Genomic DNA, 9,486 nt, shown 5'->3' on the forward strand with positions numbered 1-9,486 from the left:
GTAAGGAAGATACTGCCAATACCTGAAGGGCACCTACAGGAAAGCTGGGGAAGGACATTTTAGAAGGGCAGGTAGTGACAGGATGAGTGGAAATAGGTTAAAACTGTAAGAGGGTAGGTTTAGACTAGATATTAGGAAGAAATTCTTTACTGTGAGGATGGTGAGACACCAGAACAGGTTGCCCAGTGATGTTGCAGATGCCCCCTCCCTGGAAGCATTCAAGGCCAGGCTGGACAGGGCTTTGAGCAACCTAGTCTAGTGGAAGGTGTCCCTGCCTATAGCACGGGGTTGGAACTAGATATCTTAAAGGTTCCTTCCGACCCAAACTATTCTATGATTCTATGACATGTTTTATTGCTTTTCCTTTGCAAAGGGGTCAAAAAAGGAGCTCAACAGCTGGAAAATACTTCTTTCCATTTCCGTCTCTAGTCAGAAGAATGACAACCTACTACATAGTGAAGAATGAAAATAAATATCCTTCTGTGGAGAATTTTTTTTTTTTTTTTTTATAATTTCATAGTGTTCTTCCTCATCTCTTGATAGTTTTCTCATTTCCTTAACAGATAAACTTTTATGAAGTTATGTGACTTCTTTTGAGCTTACATTAATTTGAGCTTTTTTCATTCTTTGTGACCTTCTCATACAGAAGAAATCTGGAACTGACAAGTCTAATTTCTCATACATGGTCAGAAGTTCATACACAGAAATCAGGCTTTTTTACTCCAGTCTCTCATTTGAAGCAACTTTTCATCTGCTATCATTTATAGAGTAGTTCAGTGTCTGAGCCAGCACATACTGCTTTGCTTTGATAACTTCTATAAGATGATTTCACGTATTTTTCTGCAATAACAACTCTGACCTTAAGCATGATTTTCACAGCAGTCTTCAACTTTTTCCACAGAACCACTAGTTTCTAGAAGAAGTCTCTCTGCACTTATAAAACATTCTCTACCTATCAGGTGCTTTAGTGACTCACACAATACATCAATATTCTTACAATAGCTAATCTCTTCTAAGGATTGCAAGTTCTGAGAGTTGCTGTGGGATTCACCTATTCCTGCTAGATCAAGTCTCTTCAAGCCTTAGGAATTGAACCTCCGGTCCAAGCAAAAATAATATTTGCTAATCAGGCTGAGTTGCTTCACTGGTGTTAATACAGTTTGCCAGATATTTTTCTACCTAAATCATGTCAAATCCTGTGGATGGTTCAAGAGCTGAAAGTAGAACCTAAGTTTATATTGAGTTTAAAGTTTGTTTTCGAGTTTTCCATGCAGTAATAATATTGTTGAAGGAACTGGATTATTTCTACACTGCTTTCAGAACAAGCTGAAGCCAATTTTTACATGAGAAAAAAAAGTGTAAAGACTCAGACTTTCATTTGTGCATGTAATTAACATGGAGAAAGTCACTGGTTATGCAGGATGTTCACACAGAATCAGTGAGTGTTCTGCAAAGATGATTTTATATAATAGTTAACAGAAAAAGATTGATACATAGTAAGTTAGTTTAGAAAAGTTGATTGCTGGATACAGGAAGACCAGGAAAAACAAGATGGGCAAGATAAAAATCACATTATCAAGGTTTAAGTGAGCCATCAAGTTTTCTTTGGCAGCGAGTGGAAAGAGATAAGAACTTCCAAAAGGTGATCCTTGCTATCTGAGACACCGGTATTCAGAGACAACAATTTGACCTTCAGAAGTGACCATCAACTAGAGTAAAAGAAATAAATGACAGATTAGGTATCTAACTTCCACCAAGCTCTGCAAAATTATACACTGTTCCTATTTCTAACATGCAGTCTTGTAATGAAGACATTATGTCACGCAGACAAGATGAATCTTACCCTGTCTGGTTTCCGCAGAAAAATGCAGGGGTTTTCCACTTTTCCAAACGATCCTAGACATGTTTCATGTTCACACTAGCTTGTCTGTGCATCTATCTGTAGCAACATACTTATCAGGACTTCAACAGTCATTAACAAAATAGGAGCTGTAGTGAATTCAATATAGTGCATCTGTTTTGGTAGATTCTCTTCCTCATCTTTTGTCATTAAAAGCAGGGAGTTTTGCAACTAACTGCAGAACAAATCTATTTATACTGAAATTAAAGATCAGAAAAGATAATATCTATTAACTTCCATGGGGAAATGACTCCTCAGTTGTTGAGAATCATTCCTGACATCTGTAGCTATAATTGCTTCTGAACTTTGAGAGCATAGAAAACAATTTTCACATTTAAGCTATAGTAAGAAAAAAATAAGAAAAAACATAACTATTTAGGAAATAGAGAATGCAAACTTCTGTAAATCTTCTACATACATTCCAGTACTGCTGAAAGAGGAAATTTATCTTACAAATCTCAAATGACAATAGGCTAATTGCAAATGAAATCTAGATATAAACCAATTGGAAAGTTGCAATCGCAAAACAATCAGACAAGATTCCATTACAATCTAATTACAGTTAACGTTTCACTGACTCATCACATCCTGAGTAAGGATATTTCCACAGATGTTTAGAACAATGGGAAAACTCTTCTGGGACTCAGTGGGCTAATGGCCAAGTTATGGTGTTGAGAGTTACAGCACTGTCACACGGACATCTCTAACCAGCAGATGGTTACCCAGAGGCTTTGTCCCCCTCCTTGCTACTTTGGCCACTTCACCTACTTGTTTGCAAATCTTCCTTCCTCTCTTGCTCCCTACAGTCCTATTATCATTAACGGTACAAAGTTTTCTATTAGGAAAAACTTTTGAGGTTTTTTGAATTATTGGTTTTTGTTTGGATTTGTTTTGCTTTACTCACATCAAATAAGTTCTTCCACCATTGCAAAAGGTTTGACATATCTGTACTTTTAAAAGTAGTAATTTCTGTTGACTTCATTTACAAATGAATTATTGCCCCTAACTTTAAGTTCCATGCAATCCCCACTGACCTAAATTCTAGTGAAATGGTCCTATCTAGCTTTCCCAAATATTGACTCTGATGTTCAACTGTCATTATTTTCCAGCTCACAGTACTTATGAATCATTTAATAAAATTAATGTGAAGAGAAAAAAAAACAATTTCGGGAAACTATTATTTTATAAAATCTAACCCCGGCTGAAATTTCTATTGATAGAAGTTACTTTCAGAAGCCTTTTTCTAGGGTATCATATACATCATAAAGGAATGAGAAGCCACTGTTATATTCTCTTTCATATGCCAGATCACCTCTTACATACTACATAGTTCTTTGGCTGTTAAAAGCAGCACTAAACCCGTAGAATCTTTAGAAAATGGCCTGAAGCTTCTTTCAAATCGGCTGTGAAATTTAATATGTTACTTTAGTACAGTCCTCAGATTTTAAATGTGAATTGCATAAAGCTGATAATTTCTCACATTCTATCATTTCTCAAATAGGACTTCAGTTTAATGGCACTCCAATCATTTTAATTGGAATACATCCGTCGGAGTGCTTGTCTTTGATGCATATTTTTGCTTTAAAATACTTGACTTATTAAAAGACCACTATGTTGTGAGAACTGAACTGTTCAGATATAAAGCTAAAATATGTACTTTCACATCACACAACTTTTCAAATTGATGATAAAAGTTTTTAGATGAAGATACTACTTATCTCAAAACAAATAAACAGGGAAAAGAAAAACACCAAAATGCTATAAAAGACTGTGGCAAATGCTGAAAAAAAAAAAAAAAAAAAAAAAAGAATATCATTTATAATGTGTAAATACTTACCCTAGAAGGGAGTGGTTTTGTTTCTGTTTTTTTTTTTTAATTTGGTAGAAGAAGATAAATCTATATATACACAAATAAGAAAGTAACTTGTAACTATACAGCCTGTTTCATCTGTGGTGTGTTTCTCTTCTAATACAGTAACACCTAGATTCACAAAGATATTAGACAGAGGCTTCATCTTCCATAAAATAAATCAGATATTTAAAATCAACAAACAAACATTCTCCCTATGCACAAATCAACTGAGAGAGGCCTGTAATTACTAAGCAGAGCTTCCACATCCTTCAGGAATATAAACTAAAAAAAAAAAAAAGTTACTGTATCAAAACAGAAATTCAGAAGTATCCATACTTCCTAAAACACATAGGAAAAGCAGAGTTATTTTTAGGTTAGTTTTATTTTCTTTCCTATTAAAAAGAGCCTTATGCATATTGTCTCTCTACATCACCTTTATGGAGCCTGCTTATTCACTGGAAATTAGTTTAAAAAAAAAAAAAAGAAAAAGAAAACAAGAAAATTTAAAGGCAGCCAGTTATGCATAGTTTCCAGTTTGTTATCCATGGATATTTTTTGTTGTAGCATACGAATATTTAATAGAAAACAGACAGATATACTGCTAATGCTTTTCACATGCTAATAAACATAAGTCAAGCTGCCATTACATCACTTCCCAACAATATAAACACTTCTTATTTCAAGTATCATATTCTGGCACAATTTTTATACTAAATAATACCTATTCTTCAAGTGAGATCCTTCATTAAACACAATAAGACATAAATCAGAACGAGTAGGGACTACATCAATACCTGAGTGACACAGGCTTAACACTGATTACTTTGTTTAAAAGGTAAACTATTATACCACAGAGTTTTGTCTGAGGTCTGCTCTGAAAGTAATGCCTCCTATTTTATGATATCAGCCCATAAAGTCAGAGGCAGACAGTGGAGGTACGTCAGTAGAGATTGAACCTTTCCATCAATATTCCGTTACATTTTGTTGCTGTGGCAGTCTGACACAATGGTATCTGACATGGAAGTGCATGTGAAGAAAAGACATGGAATTGAAATCTTCCATGTGGAAAAAAAATGGTACCCACTGACATTTATCACTGCTTGCTGAACACTGCTGGACACCAAACACTGGGTGTGAGCGTGATGAGGTGGTGGGTAGTGCATTTCAGCAGTGGTGACAGTGCCATGAAAGACAAGCCACGTTCCAGACATACATGTAAATATTTACAAATGCAGCATGCAGGCTCTTGCTTATTGCTGGCAAAAAGGCATAGCTAATGGTTCAATGTTATGTTGAAAAAGTGTTTCATAGAGTTACTCTTTCATAGAGTTACAAGTTACTGTGTTTTAGATACTTGTTGTAAGTTCCATGGAAACTAACATGAGGCATTACTTTTGGAGGAAACAACATAGATCCATTTCTGTACCACATCTAAGAACACTTCTTTGTAACACTTCAATAATACCAGAGTCTTTGCAAAACAGGTGTACTGGGAAATCATCACCTCAGAGAGAAGGCTTTGCAGCCTCAAAACATATAGAAAACCATCCTCATTATGGACTTGACTATGCATTCTGTTTAACTCCTGTAGAAGGTTTGATGAGTAATTCATCTTTCTTAAACACAGAGATGTGTATCGTAACCATTCTTCAATAGCAGCTTTCACCCACCCTGGGAATGGCTACCATGGGTTTGACATAAGGCCAGCCCACATCAAACCATTAGAGCAGACTCCCACACTGGCAGCTCAGTGCTATAATAGGAACCAGGTGAACATTTTTCTCCAATATGTAGCTCATTCACTGAAATAGTCAGTTTTGTGACCACTGAAACTCTTCAATTCATATCTAATTTAGTAGTAAGTTTGGAATGAGGGTAAGAAAGGTTTTAGGGCTTGTTTTTCCAAGTGAAGTATTGAGAACACATGTAGTTATGCTTAATTTTTGAATATTTTCAGAAGTTAAAAAAAAAAAGCCAGATGAACAATGTAATTTCAGTCAAAGAGAATGTTTTGTTAAGCTGGAACAAAAGTGCTGAGGCTTTCTGCTTTAGAAAGCAATTGGAAACTTCTTCATTCTGGATCAGCAGAAATAATACATTGAGTGTGCATGGGTTTATATATCTCCTTGAAAAATAAATTATTTGCACCACTGTATACTAGGATGTATAAAGATCTTGATAATTTTTTTTCTCCCAGCATTCTTCCCAATTTGAAGCACTCTACCAGAGCAGCTTGAATTTGCTGGAGAGGAACATGCAAACAATTATTCAGATATATAAGAGGATGTGAATAATTACATAGGGATGGCCTTGTAGCACTATGAAAAACTTAATACTGACGTCAAGAATATAGAATTTCTACCTTTATACTAAAGGAAATTGATACTAAAGGAAGATTTATATATAACGAACTGTTGTGTTGTATGATTTATGAAGTAACATACCAGAGTAACAGCAAAGCTAAGCAAACAGTTTCAAGTCTGACTAAAAATTAATTTTCAAGTTGTTATTTCTATGTTATAAAAACACTGTTAGACAGAAGCTAAACTGTGGATTTATTCCTGCAGATGACCCAGTGATAATAAAAATGCATAGATCAAATTGTTATTCTTACTAGACAGGACTACTACAAATAAATACAAGAGCAAATCCAGCCCTAAAAATAATGGCAGTGTGCCTTCTACTCAGATTTACATTTTGATAAGAGTTCAGACTACAAATTGCCCAATTTAAACTCAGAAAAGTAAAAACAGTCTGCAAACAGATTTATTTTGAATTAATTTAACAGCACCAAGGAAACAAAACTGCTGACTATAGAGCTTCCACCCTCAATCTCTAAAGGAATTACAAATCCAAATTCCTAAAGTGTAAAGCAGACACTAACATCAGAATTGTTCCTTTCTCATGTACACGTGCAGGTACACACTGCTCAGATTTTTTTTTTGAAGTATGTTTATATCTCTGTGCAAATCTATCCTGTTTTGCTCATGAGTTATGAATTTGAGTTATACTCAAGCAAGAAAACAAATATAGATAAATATTCAGGTTACTGAAGGGTGGAAAATCACAAACCTCTGTAAGTAAAAAAAAAATAAATACTTTTATTTGCTGGACACCTCTAAAAACAGTAATTCTTAATATCTGACCATGAGGAAAGAGAGAACAGCAGAAAATGTAACCTGATAATACTCTATCCAAGTCATTAGTGACAATGACCAGTACTTGGAACTGTTTGAGGAAAATAAATATTAAGTGAAAAAATGCCAGTGGGTAATGGGCCTTCTGTTTATTTTACTCAATTTCATCTATTCACAGTCAGTCAGAACTTCAGATGTCTCTAGAAACATTCACACCAAACTTTTTCCCACAGAGAAAATCAGGCAGAACAAAGTCAAGAACAAAAATCTTAGCTGTTGATTTCAGACATTACTAATTTGCCATGCAATTACAGGGGATATTATTCAGGTTCTCTTCTAATCTTGGAGAAGATAAGAAAATACATTACTCCAACTGACTTACGATATTTGGATAAAACAAGACCCTGAACAATTTTCCATCTCTCACCTCATTGATCAGGTATAGGTAACATTCAGGAAGGAAAAACGAAGTTTTATTTCATAACAATTTTATAACAAGTCTACAAAACTATTTTTTTCCATTTCCTCATAACTGCCAAGATTGTATTTTCATGTAATAAAATGTTAAACACTGTGAACACATGTCAAAAAAATACAAGTTAATCTCTATTTAAAAAAATATATCATCTTAAATCAAAAATTTCTATTGCTACAGTAACATGAGCGTGTGTTTGCATAGTTGGTAGGATTGCTGAGCCAGGACTTTCAGGAGCCTTGTGATTCAATGCAACATGCATACCCACAGAAGGTTTATCCTGGCTAACCTGACAGGTTTAAAGTACCTATTGGTGCTGTTCTGATGCCATGCTAGGAAAAAAAATAATGAAGTAACCTAAGACTGAAAAGGAAGAAATCAATACAGGAAAAGATAACTTATTTCTAATCCATACTTCAAATGTAAAATCCAGACCCTCCAACTCACATAACAATTCTTTTAATAATAATTTCCTTCATCATATATGAAGGAACAATTAGATTCAAATACATAGAGAGGTATTGGTATTGACAATAATTGTGTTTATATATATACACACACACACACACACACACGTATTTAGGTACATAAGAATTTATATTCATTCTTTATATAAGAATTGTAACTTTTATCTCAAAGCACCTAAATCATGAGGATGAGTGAGCTGTATGTGTTTCAAAAGTCAGACTCCAGTATAATGCAATATAATTATGTGTTATACACAGTGAAAAGTGAGCTTAGTTTCTATGGATAGGCATTAAAAATGGGAGAAATCATAAGTGGAAGAGACAGATGTTTACCTACACTGATACATGCACTCAGGTGCACGTAAAAGACCTCTACCATTTAATGTTAACTTCCTTTGGTTGAAGTTACAAAATATAAAGCAAATACTGTGTAACCTCAATTCCTAAGGTAGTTCCAACAAAACCTATAGTATATCTTTCCAAAATTGACTTATCAATTAATCAGTATCAAAAACACTCTGAAAATGAATGCTTCAGCACATTATTTTCCATCTTTTCTAACTATTGTATTCCTACCAACCCTCCAGCAAGTGGCTTTGCTGACAGCTAAGTCATGCTGCTAGCTCTATTTTATACAAACTATTAACCTCATCTACTGAAAATAATAAAATAAATTCCCAAGCATTTTCTGAAGATCTGATATTCATTATGACAGTTACTAAAGCAATCAGTAAGGTAATTTCCATTAAAACTTTCCTCTCAGAAAGTTCACACCTAATAAATTATTGTATTAGAAATACAATGGGAAACACTGTGCATCTTAATTATCTGAATATAGATCTGTAAGAAGTATCCTCAAATGTCCCTTACTCTACCTGGAAGACAAACACACAGAGGGTGACTGAGCTGCCATTCTCTGAGATCAACAATAAGTCATAAAAGAGTTAGTGTTAGAGATCTTACCAGCAAGTGACCTGAACAATTATCTATGAGACAGCATGTATATATATACATATATATATGTATATAATATCACAGTCTATTGTTCTATATAACAATCTCTGAGGGTATTGATCTGGTTTTCATTTCACTAAACACTGTGACAAAGCTGGTTTAAAATGGATCAAAATTTGGCTGCACATGATCTAGTTGTTTTTTTTTTTTTGAATAAGGGGAAGCAAATGGTACAAATGTGGAACAGAGGCTGAGGCTCTTCCCAGGGAATGATTTTCTGACATGAAGATGTAGCAGCTCTTAGCTGCAAAAGAAGCATCTAGATGTCTGCCTAAACTGAACTTGTAAAACTCTCCCCATTTTGATGCAATGTCTTCCATACTTGGTATTTTGAAATACTTGTTTCAATGCCTAGCTTTGAAGACTGTAAATTAAATATTGGTCTCTGCTTAGGAAAATGTAAAGCATAAGAGTATTAACAGTAATTGGTTAAGAATGTTTGTGAAAGATTCTGAATGTGGAAAAAGGCAATATGCATGCAATTACTTTAAAGAATTATGGAATTAGAATACACTGAGTATCTGTAATTGCTCGTCATTAAATGCAGAATCTGTTCTATAATTTTGTCTGCTTCTCAAAATAAAGACCATATTTTGTCAGGAGTGAATTTCCCAAAATGTAAATTTTGAATTTAAGGGAAA

The sequence above is a fragment of the Lagopus muta genome, chromosome 2 (assembly GCF_023343835.1).
Source record: "Lagopus muta isolate bLagMut1 chromosome 2, bLagMut1 primary, whole genome shotgun sequence".
In the NCBI taxonomy this organism is placed as follows: domain Eukaryota; kingdom Metazoa; phylum Chordata; class Aves; order Galliformes; family Phasianidae; genus Lagopus; species Lagopus muta.